The 22,561-nt window shown below is 38.3% G+C and overlaps 1 long non-coding RNA gene across 2 annotated transcripts in view; it reads left to right on the forward strand.

The window, feature by feature from the left end:
* LOC127387726 (uncharacterized) overlaps positions 1-22,561 on the forward strand; it is an 87,406-nt gene that overhangs the window by 18,937 nt on the left and 45,908 nt on the right. The window contains exons 1-2 of one of the 2 annotated variants that reach the window (XR_007890194.1): positions 6,387-6,430; positions 22,067-22,168. This is a non-coding gene — a long non-coding RNA (uncharacterized LOC127387726). Of the gene's footprint in view, positions 1-6,386; positions 6,431-22,066; positions 22,169-22,561 lie in introns of those variants that run through there. The other variant, XR_007890193.1, reaches the window with a different exon arrangement.

Consider the following 22,561-nt stretch of genomic DNA (forward strand, 5'->3'; position numbering starts at 1 on the left):
GAAACATACTGCTGCATATTTTACTACAATTATCTTCTCATCTGATACAGTGAACAAAGACACCTGAAGAGCAGCCAAAACCATGGTGAGCTTCTGATGCAACTGCACCCTACTTTGGGATTAGCTCTGCACAACTGCTATTTGGTCACTAATGTCATTGTTACCTCAACACTGGGGAAGCAGGCTTGTCTTTTTCATAGCTAAATCTGTAAGCTTAAGTCAATAACAAGTCTCATAATGAGGTTCCTGTATTTTGAACTTGAGCTTCTCAGTCCAGGACGTGTTTCTTTCTTTGCCGTTTCTTTAACAGAGCTTAAGGTTTGTAACCTAACAGAAGTCTTGTCAGTTGGTAATTCTTTCCTCTTTGATATCTTGTGTAGTTTCTGTACCCTGGTTCTGGAAACAATTATTACAATATATATTTTGTACATTGTAATGCAATTTCAAATGCAAATGTCTGCAAAAAAATGACTGAGCAATCTTATGGTAAGTTCATATCCCCTTTTTGCCATGGAAGGAGCCAAGATGTACATCCATGTTTTTCTTAATCGTGGTGTTTAGAAAAAAATTACTAGGTTAAAACAAGCAAATGTCAGTTAAATCAGAACAATGACTTGGATGCTAACAATCCATGCTTTGCCCTCTTAGCCCCATTTTATTTTTTTGAATCTTAGAAAGTAGGACCTGGCCAGTAACTACTTGCTATCTGGGTGTTTTTCCCCCGTCCTATTTATCTATACATCTGTAGCCTTGGTAAATTCACAGCACTAAAGTTACACTGGACTTCATGTCCATGAGAACGCCTGTTAGTCTTACAGTAGCAGTTTTGATTAACTTGGCTTTTAGACAATAACTGGGAAAGGCACTTTAATAGTTTTAATTCTCTGCACCACATTGAAAACATTTTTTCATTATCTTTGTTATCATTCTATTGTTTGACAAGACCCAAACCTGTTGATATCTCTCAAACCCTTTAAGATAAAACTAGATTGATTAGCAAAAAATTTCTGAAATAGAAAGCTCCATGTGATGCTATTTACTCATTAAAAGCCAAAAAGCCATTTTGTGCTCCTCATTCCTTTTTATAGCTATTGACTGAAATGTTGCATCACTATCAATTACAGGGATTTGAAATGGTGAGAATGGTGCAGAAACAGAAAAAGAGATTTCATGATCACATCAAAGCCATAAATATTGTCATTCTTACTGTTTGAATGTCCCTTATGCTTTATTTAATGGTTAATTGATTGCTAAAAAATCTTTCAGGTTCATTTAATTTTAAAGAATGTGGCCTTGTTAGTAAGTTTGAAGGTTTTTGTTGTTTTTTTTTTGTTTTGTTTTGTTGTGTTTTTTTAAAAAACAGCCAAGTTATATATTATGTGGATGAATTATAAAGCAGTTGTCATGGAGATGTTGCTAAAGCAGGAGACTATATGCTGTGTACTTTGAAAACTGTGGACCGTATCTGTCTACAAGCACCTTTTCTGAATGCATTGCAACTGGTGGTTAGGATATTACCTGGAGAGCTCACTGCACTATGTCTGAGTATTAAGCTATTGCAGGGATACATTCGGGTACCTCTCACTTTACACCTGCTCAGACATTAGACTGGAAATTTTAGTCCTACTCAAAGACCATAACGACGCAGTGAATTGAGATATATTGAATTACACAGAAATTACACAGAACTGAAAAACATAGTATTAAGAGCTTGAGATGTGGGACTTGGTTTTTTTTTTTTTTTCCTTTGATAGATCAATATTAATTAATTTAGCTAAAAAAACCAGTAGGAATACAAAAGCAATCTTAATGAACCAATGCCTGCAATCTGGTGGCTCAAGATTTGCTTACCTCTATGAGATTTTGGTAAGTAGGTTACAGAATTGTTTCCCTCTGTTTGCACAGCTGTGAAATGGGGACATTTATGCCTAATTATCTTTATAAACTCTTTTAGAGCTCTCAAGATTGAAAACACCATTTAGATGCTAGAAAAATCACCTTCATCTCAGAAGTTTTCCAAAAGATAATATTCACCCATCTCTCTTAGTAGTTGTATTTTACAGTATATGTATACAGTGATACTACTCTTAAGTAACTTCTTTTCTTGAACCATCATATTCCATTCTTAACAGTCACTTTGACACTGTTTTTGCTTGCATGTTACAAACAGAACAAGGTGGCATGGAGACTTGTTTTACAAGACAAATTGTTTTTGTTTTGCAAGACAAATGGTTTTGAAGCAAGGTTTGCAGTATTACGGAATCTGTAACAGCACAGTATCATGATCTCTCTATCCTTTGTGGTAGTGTGTCTAGAAGATACTGGGTTTTCTGACAAAGAAAACAAGCTACAGCCTTACTGAAAATTACTAAGTAGGCTTTTGCATTAAGCATCAAGTTGACTACTTCATATTTTCATAAATATGTAGAAAATCATGATGCCTTGCAAAATGAAACTTGAGACCGGTTCATGAAAAAATTACATGCTCCATTTACTCTGGCCTCCTATGTGCTTTATTTTTTATTAACTCACTTATCCTTTATATGCAGGAGAGCTTCTCATATGCAACCCATAAGGCTGGACTGCAAAATGGGGAGGGAGAAAGCCAAACCAGGACATTAGAAAAGAAATGAACCACACAGAGTTCTGTTGTTGTTTCAAATGTATTTTTAGTGTAGATAAATGAAAAAAACCCACAAACCTAAAACCAAAATAAAACAAAAGGCAAAATCCTTCAAATGGCTTTTTTGGACTGCAACATGTGATTTACACCTCCCAAACCACTTCTTTTACTGCAGAAGGGACACTGTACTTCCCAGATATTTTTTGTTCCCTCAGTTATTCCATGCTTTTCCTCCCTTTTTGCTCCTGGGGAAAACTTCCTTCTGAATTATGGTAGCAACTAATTATGATCTTGTTTCTCTGGTGGGATTCAATGACCAGGAAAAACTTCCAATGAATAATGCCTGTTCATGTGTTCCATGACCCAGCAGGCTTTGCTTTTCTCACCAGCTAAGTAAGAGTTATCTCTCTTCTTTCTTACAGGTGGTAACTGATGTCAGCTACAGCTCTGCTGCACAAAAGTTAATTTGTAATATTCACCTCTTTTGGAAATTCTCCACACTTCTTATTACATGTGAAAACAGAAAGTGTCTCACCCTTGCTAGACTTCTACTTTCTATTAGCCCATGCTAATTACAATTGATTAGACTTTTTTTTTTTTTTTTGCCTACTTACCACTACTGAGCCTTATTTTTGAGTATTTTCCCCCTGCTGTCAGTATACCTTGTGGTTCTGTCACTGACTTCAGTGGAATGGGAACTCCACATAACACTGCAACTTCTCATGCAGATGTACAGAGAAAGTCCTTATTCATCTCCTGAAATATTCTACTCTATAATATGTGACATATGTACCAGCAAAGTAACAAAAATCTTCTTAGAAATTGTATGCAACAATTTTTCCTTAATTTTGCTGATAAGTTTGCTACTTTTATAAAGAAATGCTAAGGAAGGAACTTGGAGATAAAAATACAATTAAATATGAATCAAGATGAGGCTAATCACAGTCTTTTCTCTGGCAAAAAAACAGATTACGTTAGAAATGAACCTGGAGAGGAAGGGAGCACAATACAAATTAATAGAATGCTGTCAATTTACCATTGCAGATAATGAAGGAAAAGTCAACAAATGCAGTGAGAACCCAGATGTGAGGTTTTTTACCTCTAGTTTTTTATACTACAAAATGATACTTGGAAGTCATTGGTGATCTCTCTGTACTTTACCATACACAGCCCTCAAAAATAATCCTTACAGCAAACCATGGTGTCATATAATAATATTCAGTTGCAGTCTTGAGGATATGATTTCATTTCTGTACTGAAATGAGCTGGGGTTTAAGATTAGAGGGAGGGACTGGATGTTAAAATACCTGAGTGGTAATCCCAATGATAGGACATCAATTATTGAATGATGTTAAATAAAGTTTAATGTTTCTGACCTGGACTTGCTGTTTGCTGATTTCAGAAGATGTTGAAGACGTGCCAAATTGAATAAGAAGAATCCTTCTCCCTTCTCTCCCCTGCATATAACGAAAGCCAACAGATTATGGCTCAGAAGCTTAGTAGCAACTTCACGTGCTCTGCACTAGTTAGAGAGTCTCAACATGAAAGGTAGTCACACAGCAAAGTATATTCTTATCAGAGAATATTACATGTTAATGTTCCAGTGCATCTTCATATTCATCCTGTTAAAACATGGCTTACAGTATAATTGCACAGATTTAATGGAAAATTTATTCTCTAGATGTGAGAGCAAAAGCTGGATGAAACCAGAGAAAGACACAGGAAAGTGTCATCTGATTAAGCCTGAGAATTACTGTAGTTTCATATGTTGAATTGACATAGAGCTGAACAAGCTGAGCAAGAGTTACACCGATTTTCATAGCTTTCATTACAGTAGTTGCTCAAGCAGATTAGAATGCCATGCTCTAGAAATAGCAGTTAGGAACTAAGTAAACTTTTAGGCAAAGCTAACCACTGAGGGTGAGTCCTAGTCTTCATCCTGCAAGGCATCATTTGTTCCCCTTGTGTCACTTCAAAAGAATATGTATAGAACTGGGAAGACATTAAAGTCTCATAAAAGACAATGTAACAGTGAGTGAATTATGATAGTTGTTCCTATTGTGGAGTGGAAAATTGGAATGTGTGACTCTGTAGAGATATTAAAGTAATCATTAATCCTTTTCTACTTGTCAATCAAAAATGAGGTACTCTTGGAGTGAGAATATGTTTGGCTGAGAACAAGATTTTAGTAAAATACATTTGGCAGATGCCTATTTGCAGATTCTCATGAAAGATGAATCATGGAATTTCCTGACAACAAACACACCAAAATGTCTGTTTTGCTACTCTGTTTCCCTTCAGGTGGTACATCAGCTATATAGACTGTATATGTATATGCTTGTGCATAAATCAATCAAGCACTAATGAAGGAAATTCTACATCAGAACACAACACTACCATAACAATATCCTGACACAAGAAAAACAGCAAAGAACATCTGAAACAACTGAATAGGTTCTTCCAAAAAGCTATGAATTGTGATCATTACAATGACATAGACAAATTATGTCATTACCTGTGATCATTATATTCTCATAGAAGACTTACATTTTTATCACTAAACCTCATCAAAAAAGCTAAAGGTAAGGACAATTTCTCTGACATCAGTAAACACCTCCAGTGCAGAACACATTAAAGGAAAGGGTGATTGTATCCTACAGTTGAGTAAAGAATATAAAATTACTGGCAAAATGAATGAAAAATTAATTAATAAATTGAGAGACAAATAAATACATAAATAAATCAAATCTCATAGCTCAGTATTGCTTAACATTCCAATTTAATGTTATTTAATTATTAAGAGATTTGTATGAAAACCAAATCAAGCCAGCAAAAGGAAAATGAAGCTAATACAATAAGAGCAAGACAAGGAGCACAGAAGAACGCTAATGAAGATGTTAGATCAGTTTGAGCTGCTGCTCAGAACCACATCAGATGCCATGCAAAGTGTACCTAATCTCAGAGCAGCCTTTGGCTAGCTGAAGATAAATTTTCAACACCCACTGTTAGAGATACAGATTCTTTTTTGCTTCAATATTACCCTTTTGTTTATCTGTGAAAGTTACATCTTCAAATTCCTGTTGACATCTATACAAAATTGCAAGAAAAACATATTATTAATGAGCAGCACTTGTAGATTGAGTCAAACTAATTTATTCCTTTGCCTTTTTTAGTTTGTGGCTTGTTTTTGTGGTTTTTTTTAAGGTTTTGGTTTGTGTTTTGGGTTGGTTTTGGTTTTATTTTTTACTTTTTTCCTTTATGTGAATTGCTTCCATAAGGAGAAAGAATCTGGATATTCCATAAAAACATGAAATATTTACACATTAAAATTCTAGTATACCTTTAGAGTTGAATGCTGCTACATGTACTGTACAAGCTGTGACCTCCCAGCTGATAACCTACTAGAGATGCATCTGGTCTGACCTGCTGCAGATCCAGAGCATTAAATCAATATCATTGAGAATCACATAGACCCTCAAAACTCAGAGGTTACTAAGGTAACAAAGGTACAAATAGATTTGTCATCAAAGGCTTCAGTCTGTTGCACTAAGTAAGCTTTACAAGACCCTTTTTCATTCTTAAGGATTTTTCCCTAAAACTAAATTTAGAAGTATCAATTAGTTCTCTACCATGGATTTAAAAGCAAATGAAAGCAACGTGTCACAGTACATCTTTATTCACATTCCTTCTACTTCAGCACAGAGGAAACCTCCACAACTAAGGGGACAGACGGGGACAATTGCTACAATCAGTGGGAAGAACACATCATCTTGGAATAACGATAAACCTTTGGGTAGTGGATTGAAGGTATTTCACCAGTATGACTTTAAACAGATTGTGTTTGCTTGCCATCACCCACTGTTTTTGTATTCAGATAGTCAGAGCAATCATTGTTCTTTGCAGAGGTAATCAAGCTGCAGTGCAGGATTCTCTTTCTAGCTAAGGATGCTTATTTCTTATTAAGTACAAGGCATTGAAAGTCATAGCAATGCTGATGGGTCAGCACAGATGCCTTCCATCATGAGTTACTGAGATGCATTTCTTCAGAAACCCCTCATAGATGAATTATTTTCAGCTAGCTGAGGTTAATAGAGATAGCTCCTTCATCATCCCAAGGAATGGAGCCAATAATGAGCAATAGAAATAATAGAAACCATTCTTTATAAGCTAGGATTGACTGTTATTTGCTAAAATGCCTTTCATGGTGAATTTTCATAATCCTACTTGCTGAATGACAATAAGAAAGCAAAGAGGAAACGTTACGCAGGACACAAAAAAGGTAAAATACTGCTGTGTAGTACCATAGTTGATAGCTGGGATTGGTTTATATTATAAACTACCAAACAAGATTGCCTGCAAGTTCAAGGGATATGGCTAGCATGGGAGTTTATTCATATAAGGAAACAATCTAAAGTTCTGGTCTTTTGAACAGCTGGCTGCTCAGAAAGACTTCTAAAATGAAACAGCATATATTTATATATATATTACATATATATATTATTTTAGCCTATGTCTTACCATAATTCTTGCGTTAATATGTAGGGTAGGTTTTGCTCACAAGATGGCAGTGTTGATTACTTCACACTGCTCCTGTGTGCCAAAGGTCTCTGCACCGCTACCAAGGTAAAACCACACAGGTGGAATTCCCTGGGGGGCTGAATCTCTACACCTCCTCACCCAAAAGGCAGATTATCTGACCCATCGCAACACATATTTGCTACCATCAACCCTTAGGAATAAATATACAACAATTATCTAAATCTCTCACCATCCTAATAGCCAAACAATATGGATCTGTGTTTTTCAGTTCTTATTAATTTTAATGTCAATAGAAAGCCTTTTTCTTTTTTTTCCCTCCCATCTGTACAGATGGTTTTTCCCCTGTAGAGAGCAGGGATGATCTCTAAACTTCTAGGATCTTGAATTTCCAACCTCTGTTAAATTTCTTTAGCAAACAAAGGTTCCACCTTATCAATTAGCAATAGCTATTTGCAATGCAGATATGGAGACCCTGTGCTGAGTAATATTCAAACCCTATAGGACTCTTTTCTGGATCCAAAAGACTGCATCCTACCAAATACACTCACGACAGACAAGAAGCGAGATATTTTCTGTTCAAACGCAGCAGTGCTTCTTTATCTACTAGTGGCACTCAGAAAAATCAAGCTGTTTCAGAGGATTCAGAGATTAAGAAGCAAGAGGCTCATAATTGGCACTGAACATTATGACATATTTTTGAGAATTGTTTAAAATATGAGATAGTAAAAGGGCCTGGAATTCACTAACATTTATCCAAGCCCAGAATAAGAAAGAAGGATTTTTAATGAAGATTGACACCTAAGGGAGATTTGTGTCAGTACATGAGAAAATAAAGCAGTCAGAAAAGGGGAATTGAATATATACATATTTTTTTTTAGTTATGAGCCTAAGTTGACTGCAATGACATACCAGAGTGAAAAACCATGCCATAAAAATGCAAACATACAAACCACAGTTGGCAAAACAAGTTAACAACTTTTCTGGTTGCAGGTGTTTCTGTGATCAACCATGGTCATCAGGGCATGGAGAAACACCCAATGCAAACTGAGGCAAAACGTAATTTGCAGTGTTTACTCTTGCATCATAGAATCATAGAACCATTCAGGTTGGAAAAGACCCTTGGGGTCACCAAGTCCAACCATCATCCCTACCCTACAAAGTTCTGCCCTAAACCACATCCACCAACACCACTTCCAAATGACCCTTAAACACATCCAGGGATAGTGACTCAACCACCTCCCTGGGCAGCCCATTCCAGTGTCTAACCACTCTTTCTGTGACAATTTTTTTCTTAATGTCCAGTCTAAGCCTGCCCTGTTGCAGCTTGAAGCCATTCCCTCTTGATCTATCGCTAATTACCTGTGAGAAGTGACCATCACCAACCTCTCTACAATGAGAGGCTGGTACCTTTCAGGTACTTGTAGAGACTGATGAGGTCTCCCCTCAGCCTCCTCTTCCTCAAACTAAACATTCCCAGCTCCTTCAAGCATTCTTCATAAGATTGATTCTCTAGGCCCTTCACCAGCTTCGTGCCCTCCTCTGCACTCGCTCCAGCACCTCGAAATCTCTCTTGAATTGAGGTGCTCAAAACTGGACACAATACTCCAGATGTGGCCTCACCAGTGCTGACTACAGGGGGACAAGCACCTCTCTACTTCTGCTGGTCACACTATTTCTAACCCAAGCCAGGATGCCATTGGCTTTCTTGGCCACCTGGGCACACTGCTGGCTCAGATTCAGCCGCTTGTCAATTAGAACCCCCAGGTTCTTTTCTGCCAGACACTTTCCAGCCACACTTCCCCAAGCCTGGAGCATTGCATGGGGTTGTTGTGGCACAAGTGCAGGAACCAGCACTTGGCCTTGTTGAAGCCCATTCCATTGACATTAACCCAATGATCTAATCTATCCAAGTCTCTGTAGTGCCTCCCTATCCTCATGCAGGTCAACACTCCTGCCCAGTTTGGTACCATCTGCAAACTTACTGATGATACACTCTGTGTCCTTATCAAGATCAACAATACAGATGTGAAACAGAAACAGCCCCAACAGTGAGCCCTGAGGAACACCACTTGTGACTGGCCACCAGCTGGATTTGACTCCATGGACCACCACTCTTTGGGCCCAACTCTCCAGCCAGTGCTTGATCTAACAGACTGTATGATCATCCAGGCCATGAGCAGCCATGAAGCTTTTCTTAAAGAGCTGCTGTGCCTCCAACAGGACAACATTTGCTCTGGACACTGTAACAAATTTAACATTATATTGATGGTAAGGCTTCCACTTCAGCCCCAATAGCCCTGGCTGAGACTGCACCTGTAACGCAACCAGTTCTGCTTACACATTGCAGCACTGACTGCACCTAGAGCTTCAGATCACTCATATTTGGTGTCACTTGTCATCTAAAACAACATAATAAGAATAGAGTTATAGTCCTAAACCTCCAATTTCCTGCCTTGCATGGGTAGTTAAATATTTACTGCTACCTTTAGTAAAGAGTTTCTATTAAAATAATTTGTCACCTACATGATACATATTTTGGAGACATGCTATATTTCTGAAGGGCAGGTGAGTTATTTGAATCCTAAATCTTTTCAACTACTGTGGTGATCAGATGGCTGAAGCTATCACAGCTATACAAAGGCATTCATGTGTTCCTTCCTACTGACAATGTGGAGCTCAGAGAGTCTCATTTATGGACAGAACTCAACAACATAGTTGCCCAATTGCAAGGGCACTTTTTTCCTCCCCTCTCTTTCCCCCTCTGTAGCTGTTTCTCTGACACTTCTTTCAGGAATTGATTTTCAACAGAGTAGTGTGCTCTGAACCCATATGTGACAATCGCCCTGGCTTGGTTTTTGTCATCTCTGTTTTCCTTTCACCTTTTCAGTCACCAAGGCTGCCAGAGCATCCGCTATGCCCTTCCCCTGGGAGAATGCCAGTAGATTCTGACCTTGCTTTCGTGTCCTTTCTTGTTTTTCTAACAGCATCTGCATAGGTATCTCTAGCCAAAACCACAGATTTAACTGTTGTATTAGAAACACATTTTTCTATTCCAGACCAATCTCATCTGGCCAAATGAAAATATCAGGTGACAAACATTCTGGGATATGAAGGACCTTTTGTGTGTGTGAATATGCATTGCATGAGTTCTGGCTTCTCACATAATTAATGATGTTGAGTGATGCTAATAAATGCCACCATAACTGAACACGAATTTGTTGCTCCAGTATGCTGGAACAGGCTGGCCTCTCTTTAATAACTTGCTGACCTCTCATTTTTATTACTGCTCCTTTCCCACTTCCCAGTCAATTGCCCATTTCCTTCCCTGCACGATCTGTACCTAGAGCACAGGCTGAGGTCCTGCTGACATTGATGGGGAGTCTGAATTTAGACTCTGCAATGGAGATCTGATGAGTGCACTGGTGGGGAGAAACTTGCCCTTGGCTGCTGCAAGCATGACTCACAACAACTGGTATTTCAGATGCCCCAGATTATGATCCACTTTACCGTGTATTACTCAGAGAGAATAAGACATTTATGAGGCTGATACAAACCCAGTATTTTCTGCAGGAGCAAGGGAGAAAGGCTTTCTTAAACATTAGATCAATTTTGGGATTCTTGTATCAATGATTGAAATTCCCTGAGGTCATTGTGCAAAGTCTACTGAAGAACTGAATTGATTTTCATAGGCTACAAATCAGATCTGCGGTCTTTAACTGAAATGCAAGGTGCGTGTTTCCATACATAATGGATCATCTAACTGATGAAAGACCAAATAGGCCTCCATAAATAGATTTCCTGTTTGGCAAAATTACAGGATTTGTGGGTAATTTGTTCAGTACTAGCACCAGAAGTACTGTTTCCAGCCTATTCTGCAAATATTCCTTGTCTGGAACAGGCCTTAAGAGTCAGAGAATCATTTAAGCATGTCCCTAAGTGCTTTGTTGATATAATATCATAGATCCATTGGAGTCACTGGAAGCCTTTCCCTGACTTTTATGGGCTTTCCATAACATCTTCTATTATACAGTTTTCCAGGTATAAATGGGAATATTAATAACAGCTCTTTCCTCCTACTATTTGTCAGGGCTATTAGGCTGGAAACTCCTTAGAGCAGAACTGTCTTTTATAGGCAAGTCTGGCACACAGAACAATGGTCTCTCAGCTCTGGTGAGGAACTAAATTCTACCATAATATTATGCTCTAGGTCAAACCAGTCTTAATTTATGGAAGCTCCAAGGCCCATGTTATGCAGAGGGTCAGGCTAAATCACTAAACTGGTTCATCATCTTATTCTAGAATTTAATATGAGTAACTGGAATACAGCTGGTGGAATGCAAGATCAAACCTGGTTTTCTGCTGCTGCTGGAATTTCTCTGGCTCTGTTCGTGTGAATATATATAACCATGTAGATAAAACTTGCCACTTAGTAAGAAAGCCTTGAAAGAGCTGTGGCTCAGATTTTGAATAAGTTTTGAAAAATGAAGTAAGTACTTAATTGTGAGGTTACACTGAAATCATTGTGAAGGTCTCAGCTCTTCCAGGAACTGCACAGCAAATTTATGGACAGAACACGCTTCCCATTGGTCTCAGCCTCTGCATTTATCTTAGAAAAGATGAACAAGCTTAAATAAATTTTTTCTTATTCCCTTTAACATTGTAAAATACCTGTACTGGCCTCTTTTTGATGACATACTGTGACAGGATATGAACATCAGTATAGAGGAATTAATAAAACATCAGCATTTTGATCTGTAATGCTCTTGTATTAAAAAAAAAAGTTTCTACAAGAAACAGTCTCGTGTGCAGTTGCCTTTTAATCTGCAAATGAAAGACTGAGATTTAAAATATGGAAGGTAAAAAAATATATAGTCAGGCTACCTCATAAACCCAAAATGGTAGTAAGACTTCTAATTATGTATGTTTTCATTTTTTGTATAACTAAATGGCCTTGCCCAACCTGTATTTTATTTCCATTATTTTCAATTTTGACTGAAGGTAGGAATACAGTAATTGGATAACAAAAATTCTAATAAGTTAGAATAATCAAAGAAGGATGGCCACTTTGAACAGAAATTAGAAGTTTCCTATTAAAGTTCGCTACCAAATACTTCCAACTAAAAATTGAATTGTAGCTTCATCCTAGAGGTTCCTACTAATGCTCTTCAACAACCTCAGAAAATGACATCGGGCATTTCTGCTAAAATATCATCAGTATATTTAAGAGTTTTTAAATTTGATTGTAAAATTATACCCCAGGCCAATACAAGGAGTGTAAGAGTCTTTAATACCTGAAAGGAGTAAAGAGGCAGGTGCTGGTCTCTTCTCACAGGTGAATAGTGATACGACAAGAGGGAATGGCCCAAAGCTACACCAGGGGAGGTTTAGGTTGGACATTAGGTAATTTTTTTTTTTTCTCTGAAAGGGGTGTCAGGCATTAGAATAGGCTGCCCAGAAAGGTGGTTTAGTCACCAGCCCTGGATGTGTTTAAAAGTGATATAGATGTGGTTCTTGGGGATGTGGATTAGGGGTGAACATGGTAGAGTAGGGTTAAAGGTTGGACTTGATGATCTTAAAGCTCTTTTCCAACATAAATGATTCTATGATTCCATGATAATGATTACAAGGTGTCAACGCTGCAGTAATTACTTCAATATTTTTGCAAAATTTTAGCACCAGCCTTTTCAAGACTTGCTTGCTAAATGGGAAATTTAACCTCAAGATTGCATAAAGCAAGTTTTGTCTAAACCCCAATGAAGTAGCAGAAAGACTTACAGTGCTTGTAATGAACTTTTCAGCAGACAGAAAACGTGTAGTATCTCGTATATAGAATATACACCTGAAAAGCAGAAAAATGTTCTGATTCATATGCTCAGATTCTGAAAAGCCCATGACATCGTTACATTGAAAATTCATTAGAAAGTGAAGAGTTCTGATAAATTCAGTTTGAAGTGGTCCTCGCTAATTTACATACACATAATAAAACCATACAGAATCACTTAATCAGCACTGATGTTGACTGCAGCTACTCGCCTCACATCCTTTCTTCCTCAGTATCACTGCAGAAAGTATTCTTCTACCATGTACTGTTTTAAAGTTACACCATTGAATAGACACAATCCCACACACTTACATATACAGAAACGATATATGGATTTTATTTTTGCATTTGACCACGTGTCCTACGCGCAATCTAACTTATAAAGAAAAAATCCAAAATAGTATAAATCTTAACTTAAGTTGTCCTGGCTATGTTTTTCTCATAGTAAAATACATTTTAAACAACTTAGCTACCTCAGGCTGAAAAAACATGAGCTAGTTTATTGTTATTTCTATTATAAGCATATCTTTTAGTTTGGTACTTATCAGTTTGGTAGAGCAGGTTCATTACAAGAACGGTAAAGTGTACAAAAAGTAATGACACACTGTTCTTCCCCTGGGCCTTGGTCTGAAAATAACCTTCTAGTGTACAGTCACAAAATATATTAAGGGCTTTCAAAGACAAATAAAAATTAGGTTCTGCTTAAAATTGCAGTTTCTTTGGCTGCCTTGACTGTATCTTTATATTATAAAAATATATCTCAGTAATAATATTTTTAGTACTAAGATTACCATTTCATTGGCATAAATTAAAAGACTATACGAAAGATTCATTTACACATATACACTGTGTCCAACAATGGACACATTCTTTACAGAAAAGGGCAAAGATCTCAAAGTGATCAGTTACAGACAAATTGCTACATGTAGCTTTGCCCCCCCAAGCATCTTAGTCAGTAGCTATTTTATCAGCTAAACCAAAAAAGTATCATAGCATTATGCAAGCATTCAATACTATATGTCTGTGCAACAGAATCAGAAATCATGGTTACAGGCATGATTTGTTGCCATTTGCTTGAAAAAAATATTCTAAACAAAATGTACTTCCAGAAACAAACAAACAAACACACACAACAACAAAAAACCCCACAACAAACAACAAAACAAAAAATTGAAAAAAAAATTCAAGTTATTGGCTAATTTTCTTCTAGTCAATAAGGCAAAAATGATTTGTGTGAGTTGAGGAATTTGCCAGTAAGTTCTCTTTAAGTGCTCTCCTGATGGAAATGATGTAAGGATGTCTTATTTCCATAGCAGGGGAAGGGAACCATTGAGCCAAGACAGGCTGATAGGCTTTCTCATAATCTGCTATTTCAGATGAAGGGAACCAATGAGCTGGGATAGGCCTTAACATAATATTGTACCAAAGTAGCAAAAAGAGTATCATTAAAACCCTGCAAAAACATATTTGGCATTATTTGTGGTGAGACAAGAACTAAGCAAATTGCTGATTTAGCATGATTATAAGGCCTGAGAATATCTATAAACTGTGGTGGAACTGCTGAACTAACAAATGGTTGATTTAACACAATAAATAGCACATAGGAAAAATAATGCAGTACCAGCAAAGTTAAGACAGCTGCAGAAGGAGGGGAAAAGCAACTATTTGAAAGGAACATTGCCTTTGGAATATGGAATTCTAAACTCAATATGGAATACTGAAATAGGAAAATGTGAGAGTTGGTTTCAGGAAACCAGTTTCCTAGAGAAACAGAAACCTTGATACTGGGAAACTGACTCAGCAGAAACAATTATCAGTCTGGGAAACTGAGGAGATAAAGAAGAGAAAGCGACAGGTTATGGGTATGAGGGGATAAAAAACACCTCAGAAAACAAGCAAGGTGGGATCAGAAGAGCAGATGTGCATTAAAAATCCCAGCTGCTAAGAATCAATTCCTATGGAAGCAAACACCTTGTCCAGGAAAGCTTGGGATGCAAGCTGGGATGCAGCAGGGAGCCCTGTTCTGTGACTGCAAACTCTACGGACCAACAGTGGTGTCTGATGGGCCACAGGGGGTTGGGAAAGACTGAGAATTTGGGAATGCTTGTCATAACCATGGCCTGTGCCTTTACAATTTTTGTGGCTGTATACTGAGTAGTTTGCTATAGCTGCCCATTACCATTATTGTATTAGAGTTACAACACTATTAAAGCCATTTACCATTCACTGTGATTCTCAGCAAATTACTTCAGTATCCTAATTGTCTATTGTCATTGATTACTTATGGCTATCCATCTCACAGTTAAATATTGATAGATCATAGTTGCATTTGGTACTGCCAGGCTTAAATTTATGCAAGCTATTGATCAATGTCTGTTTTTAAAAGCTGTCCTATACACTTAATGTAGTCACAGTCCTGTTATTCACTTCATATGCTGTCCACTCCTCTCTTTCTCCACTTACAGATCAAACAATGCAAAAGCATTTGCCACCGTGTATGGAAATTACCCCAGTTGGAGGCTCTTTAGAAAAAAAAAGATAAAATTCCCAGCTAAATACATTGTGATCAAAATCAGAGCCAATGTAGGAGATAGATACAGAAATACAAAGTAAACGTGTAATAAAAGAATTTTAAGAGCCACTATGTACTTCTCAAGACTCTGGTCCTACTGATGACTGAATGATTTCAGCCAACACCAGTTGCACTATGTAAAACTTAAGTCATATCCATTTTAACACTAGTCTACAAGGTTGGCAGAGGACAGGTTTGAATAAAGAGGCAGTGTGAAGGGGAAAACAGGGTATGTTGAGAAGACTTAGAGAAGCAATGGGAAAGTGGAAGAGTCAGGTTGCTTTTCCACAGAGAGCAGTCACAGAAAGAAAAATATTGAAAGGAGCCATCTTGAGAAGGTTGATAGACACATAAGTTGGCTTAGAATCAAAAATATATTTCTATCTCAAAATAGAAATTATATATATGTATATATATTTGTGTGTATATATATGTATTCCACCTAGAATACTGTGTACAGTTCTGGTGCCCTCAGCACAAGAAAGACATAGACCTGTTGGAAAGGGCCCAGAGAAGGGCCACCAAGATGATCAAAGGCCTGGAGCAGCTCTGCTCTGGAGACAGGCTGAGAGAATTGGGGCTGTTCAGCCTGGAGAAGAGAAGGGAGACCTTACAGCACCTTCCAGTATTCGAAAGGGGCTACAGGAAAGCTGGGGAGAGGCTTTTTATCAGAGAAGACAGTGACAGGACAAGGGGAAATGGTTTTAAACTGCGAGAGGGGAGATTTAGGTTAGACATTAGGAAGAAATTCTTCACTATAAGGGTGGTGAGGAACTGGGATGGGATGCCCAGGAAGGTTGTTGATGCCCCATCCCTGGAGGTTTTTAAGGCCAGGTTGGATGAGGTTTCATGTGACCTGGTCTAGTGGCAGGGTTCCCTGCTCATGGCAGGGGGCTTGGAACTTGATGGTCTTTAAGGTCCCTTCCAACGTTAATGTTTCTATGATCCTATATTAAATGTATTGTAAACAAAAGTATACATATGTATTAATTGCTGGTTTATAGACAGAGACTATAACAACCTCTTCATATAAGACAAGCAAATTAGATTTCACCATACTTTTGGAAGTCTGACCTCTTTCTCCTGCTAAGGTGGGAAGTCCTCAGTCCGTCCTTCTGTCTTCAGAAAACAATTACTTCAGTCATGTAAAAAGAAAGGCAAGAATTGATTTAAGCAGCTTGCAAAATTCAGTATGTCAGCAACTGTAGCGGGTGTTGGTGGTGAGGCACCACAGGGGCGGCTGTGAGGAGAGGTCAGGGCTGCCCCGAGCCGGACACAGCCAGTTCCAGCTGGTTCCAGCCAGTTCCAGCCGGTTCCAGCCAGTTCCAGCTGGTTCCAGCCGGTTCCAGCAGCCCCACTGCAGGGCACAGCTGCAGACTGTCAGCGGTGCCGGCGGCACCTCTGGGAAAGCCTGTTTGTTAAAGGGCCAAACGCTGCCCAGCTCTGAGGGAAACATTGTGAGCAGCCCGGCCCGAAGGAAGGAGCTGCTGCAGGTGGCAGAGCAGGTGGTGCGGGTGGGGAGCAGGTGGGCAGCCCACAGCCCCGGGGCCATGGAGGGGCAGGGAAACGCGTGAGGAGGGAAGAGCGGCAGAGAGGGGCTGCTACAAACTGTCTCCAGCACCCTGCACCAGCCAGGGGCACTTTAGGAGAGTGAAGCTGAGCTTGGGAAAAGGGGGTGACAGGAAGGTGGTGTTTTAGCTTTTGTCATTGTCCCTCACTATCCAATTCTGTTATAATTGACAATACATTGATTTTCCACAAGTGAGTCTATTTTGCCTGTGACAGTAATAGGCAAGTGATCTCCCTGTCTTTATCTTGTCCCACAGCTTTTTGGTCTCACTTTCTCCTCAATCCTGTTGAGGAGGGGGAGTGAGAGGGCTGGGTGGGTGCCTGGCCACAGCTCAAGGCCAACCCACCACCACAACAATTGCAGAGATGTATTAAGAGTATGTGTCGGTGTAGTATCTTGTGAAGAAAACCCTTGCATGAGACTTCAGAATCACTTGGAGTCAGATAACATACCTTTCTGTGACAACGAACTTTCATGCACTGGTATAGAATGATTCCATCAAATATTTTAGCTAAAAGAAGGAAGTATTTACTCCCATTCAAATGAAATTATATTATAAATGTGTGACTAACTTTTCTGGAATAAATTCTTTGAACTGAGACTACCTTTTACACATTTTCACCCACAACCATTGTCTAAAAGAAAGGAAATTTTGGAACTATAATAAAGAGAAATCAGAGGATTTTTTTAGTAGTCTGACACTTAGAACACCTGTTTAATATTAATTACAACTGATACAAAACATGTCTTGAGAGATTAAAATACTCAGTGCAGAGAAAATACCATTTTTCTGCCATGTCTCAGCCTCTTTCACTTGAAGTCTGCCAGGATGAAGCCACAAAGAAAAAGAGTAAACTCCCTGGTTTTTGTGGGGTTTTGGTTTTTTTGTGGGTTTTTTTGTTTGCCGTTTGTTGTTGTGTTTTGTTTTTGTTTTTGTTTTTTTTTTAATTATTATTTAAAAAATGGTTATATATAGTGTTATTTCACCAGACAGTCCTGAAACCCTTGCCTTTGCGCCACTCACTTAGGACCAAATTCTCTTATTAAGCAGTGAGGTAGTTAGTGTAACTGGCAAGCCATTCTTGCAGCCATGGTGACAGAGGGCATCAGCTGAAGCTTCCAGGAAACTAACATTTTTTTTTAGTCCAGTTTTAACTAAGTCTCCTCCCTGAATGTTACTGGTGAGTAACTACAGGCGAGGCATGAGGTAGGAAATTCTGATCAACAGCAGAAGTACTGTATCAGTAAGAGCCACTGGAATCAGTCTGTTGATTCCCTCCCTGCAGAGAAGCAAGTGAAAACTTGAAGTTCATTAACACTGTAGCTTTGACTTGCTTGGATGGAAGTTACAATGCTGGGCTTATTACATAATGGATTACTTTCATTTATATTTTACTTATCATAGATTATGAATTAATAGAGGTATGATTTTAGATAAAGGGATAGAAGGTAAATGTAAGCAGATGATAATATTCTCAGTATCAACATGCTTCTCATGTTGACTCTGTAGAACCTTCCCTTGAGGCTAAATCTGGCAGGCTGTGATTTATGAAACAGTTTAAGGTGTATATTTGATAACTAACTATCCTAGTTAGCTTGGTCATGATCGGTGGTTTTGATAATTTCGGTTTCATTCCAATAGCTGAGAAGGCTCAGCTATTACCAAGGGAAAGCAGGTGATACTTCAGTCTAACTGGCATTCAATAACTGTCACTGGATCATCTCAAAGAGCCAAAAAGTTCTCAGCTCTACCAACACCAAGGGCACTGACTTTGGCCTCAGGCTTGTGTGGGTTTTTTTGTTTGTTTGCTTGGAGTTTTTTGTTTGGTTGGTTTTGTTTTCCCTGGAGTCAGCCACAAGTGATCAGGATATGGAAACCTGGCACATCTAACAAGTTTTCTGGCCATGACTATTTATCATGGCATTCAGACTTTGGGATGGTAGTATGACAGGCATTTCAGGAATTCACGTTAGTAGTAGTTCCCTAGCCTGACATTTTATTCTAGTTACTGTAAATAGAAAATAAAAAAGTATATTCTCCTTTTAAATATAATTTGTGATTACTGTTGGGCTTCTTTGTGTCTTTGCTGTTTAAAAAAATAATCTGTATCTTTTCATGTCTCTTATTTTTATATTAACAATTTATTCTCTCTCCAGATTCAAATCATTTGATGTTGCTAAGCTCACACACAGCTATTGTTATTGTTACAGCATTCTTAATGGAATCATTATCATTCTTGTCACTAAAAGCTAGCTCATTATCTGATAAGTCAAAATTTCCTCCCAAAGATTTTGAGGTATTTGATTTTCCTCATTTGTATTCTCAAAAGTCATTTCTTCCTCACTTGCTGGAGATGAAAATGGACCTTGCATAAGTAAGCTGCCATTCTGCTCATTATGTAGTTTGATTATCAATTTTTCTATTCTCCATTGCTACACAAGAATGATTGCATTTTTAACTGCTTTGCAGCTCCCAAGGTATTTCCTTTCAAAAACAGCTACTAGGGGTTAAGTTATGATTATGTGGACTTATGGACTTAGGCTACTGATCCAACTAATAAAATCCATGGGCACTGACAAGACTGACAGTTGAACAGCGTCATCAGTTGGTGGGCGGTTCTTGAGGAATAAACTTTGGGACGAATTTGAGATAAAGATACTGGTGACAAGCTGGCCCTTCACTAGGGTTAAAGATGGAAGAACACACCTTCTTTTTCACCCCAGTTTCTCACCCATGCTGACAAAGCCACAACCTGGTCCAAACTCCTGTTAGCCAAGTGATTTGCAGCAGCTCAGCCAAGCTTTCCAGTGTTTGCTTTCACTTTGCAAATGGGGTGGATATTTCCTCTTCTGTTACGTTCCAGTTCTGCAGATGTATATGTTAATTTTTTCCCCTCTGTAGACTGGTAACTCCATGGCTGCTCTCAATCACCACTAGTCAACTGTTCTAGCATAGAATATCGACTGCATTAATATCTATCTACAGGATTAGGTTATAGTGTGTCCAGCTTTCTTACATCAGATTCTGTTTAGTCTTTCTCTGAATTCTCCATGACACTATACAGAGGGTGAGAGTTTCTTTTCAGAGCTGCTTGTTTGACATGGGGAGCCTTTTCTGATCTTTCACGTATACAGTTCTCCTCTTACAAAATGCTACATTAAGTAACTGGGGTCAGACACAGACTTCTGCAGTGAGAAGTGCCAACACATTGAGTGTGCAGAATATTTGGGAAGAAAATATATTTGGTTTGGAGCAGAAGGGGAGCTATTTTGGTTTTGTTAACTCTGTTTTTGTTCTGCTTTTCTCTCGCAAAGAAATATTTATGATGTGGTGGTACAGAAAGCTACCTGATGTGCAAGCTGTAAGCAGCCTTTTAAAATTCAATTAACTTTATTTAATGGGATTCATGTGTTTGTAATATCAAGGAGTCACATTACTGAGAATGAGTTTCAGTAATGTTCTTCTAATATTACTTCAACACTATTGCCAAATGGAAATAAAGCTAATTACTAGACTTCATTTCTCACACAGCTTAAACTGCTTTACCCATTTTCCTTCATATGACATGAGATTATGCATGCATGCTGCTGAATCATATTTTAAATCTGAGATATCTGACCACTTTAGAAATCTGAACACTTCATTTTGTTTAGCTAGGGACATTCACAGCCAGATAAAAAATTTAGATTCTTGGTTTCCATTTATTTCTCAGAATTTAAATTCTCAACTTTAACACAAGTGATGCCTATAGAAAGGCAATTGCATGTGCCTGCCACCCTCCCATCAGGGTGTTTGAAAACTTTAAGTTTTGCTTTTTCCCAGAATAATGACAGGACCAGATTAAATGGCCTGAAGTTGCAGCAGGGGATGTTTAGATTGGATATTAGGAAGAAATTCTATACTGAAAAGAGTGGTCATGCACTGGAACAGCCTGCCCAGGGAGGCGGCTGAGTCACCATCAAGGAGGAATACAACATGTGGCATTTCAGGGCATGTTCTAGTGGCCAAGGTTGTGGGGTTTTTTGTTTTGTTTTGTGTTGATGGCTGGACTCGGTGATTAGAGGTCCTTTCCAACCACGATGATTCTGTGAAAATAACACGTATTTTAAGGATTATTGCTTAACCAAAATGATGGGGGAATCAACTGAAACAAATTTCCCTTTTATTTTATCTGAGCTTTACCAAAAAACATTGCCAGTGTTTCTGCTTATATTGTGATCTGGAATGCAAGAGGTTCTTACCTGCATACACTCATAGCATGGATTAAGTAATACAAAACCACCTTAATTGTTATTCACTGCATCCCCTACAGGTGACTGAAGAGTGTTTGAAAATACTGAATGTAAATGCCTTTACGATTGATATCTTCCCAATAACAACATTCTTCTTAAATGTCTTCAATAAAGAAACAATATTGGAAAATGACTACCATTCTTCTCCTGACAGTAGCTAACAGAATACATTCACAAGTATTTTGGTTGTTACTCTTTTTGCTGGTGCAACATGAAAGATTTTTTGAGTTAGACATTTTAGTGAGATATTGTACAGAATAATACTTTTAAAAAACCCAAACAAAACACATATAGGTTTTGTTAGTTTTACTGAACTTACCACAGGGGACAATAAGATAAAAACTCTGAAGTAGACACAGAAGACTTTGCTCTATGTTATTTGGTATAACCATGTCATGGATATGAATCTATTACCTTTTTGGAGACATGCTGAAAAATATTGTACCTTAATGAAGAAAGATTTTAAATTATATAGAAAAGGGTTTCCTGACTATTTGTAGAGAGTGAGATAATCTCACATAGAATTTTGGGTTAACTGCATGTTAAAACATAGAGTCAACTAGAAGAAAAAAAAAAAAAGTAAAAGCTAAACATTTATGTCATGCCAGACAGTGATAAAATTGTAAGAGTCACTATTTTTACCTTCAGGCCAGAAGTATAGAAATACAACCATGGTGAGCACAGCAGAGGAACGTCAGCACAGCAAAATTGTGACACTGTCCCTATGGAAGAACAACAGCAACAAAACCTGTGAGTGTTTCCACGTTTGAATGGGATCTTAGGTATTTTTTGGGCACCACTGTTTGCTTTGTTATTTTCCTCAGGCTCCTTTGATATGGCACTGTGAAGTCCCATGCCACCTTGCCAGGCAGTAGCACGGATACCCTGTAGTCCTCCCAGTTTGATCCCCACTTATGATGAGCACCTGGGGTTGCACTCAAGCCGTGCTGCCCTTGCTGAGGGCTGTGCCTTTGATGGCAGAATGCAGTAGGTGTCCTCCTGCTGACTGAAGTGTTGCTCTCTGCTGCACAGGCCACCTGTGGCATGCAGAAAAGCAGTTTTCTAGTGAACACAACAGGAGACAAGGGATCTTGGAGGACTTTTTCTGAATTGTGATGAACAACTCTGGACATGGCATTTATG

The sequence above is a fragment of the Apus apus genome, chromosome 8 (genome assembly GCF_020740795.1).
Source record: "Apus apus isolate bApuApu2 chromosome 8, bApuApu2.pri.cur, whole genome shotgun sequence".
NCBI lineage: Eukaryota > Metazoa > Chordata > Aves > Apodiformes > Apodidae > Apus > Apus apus.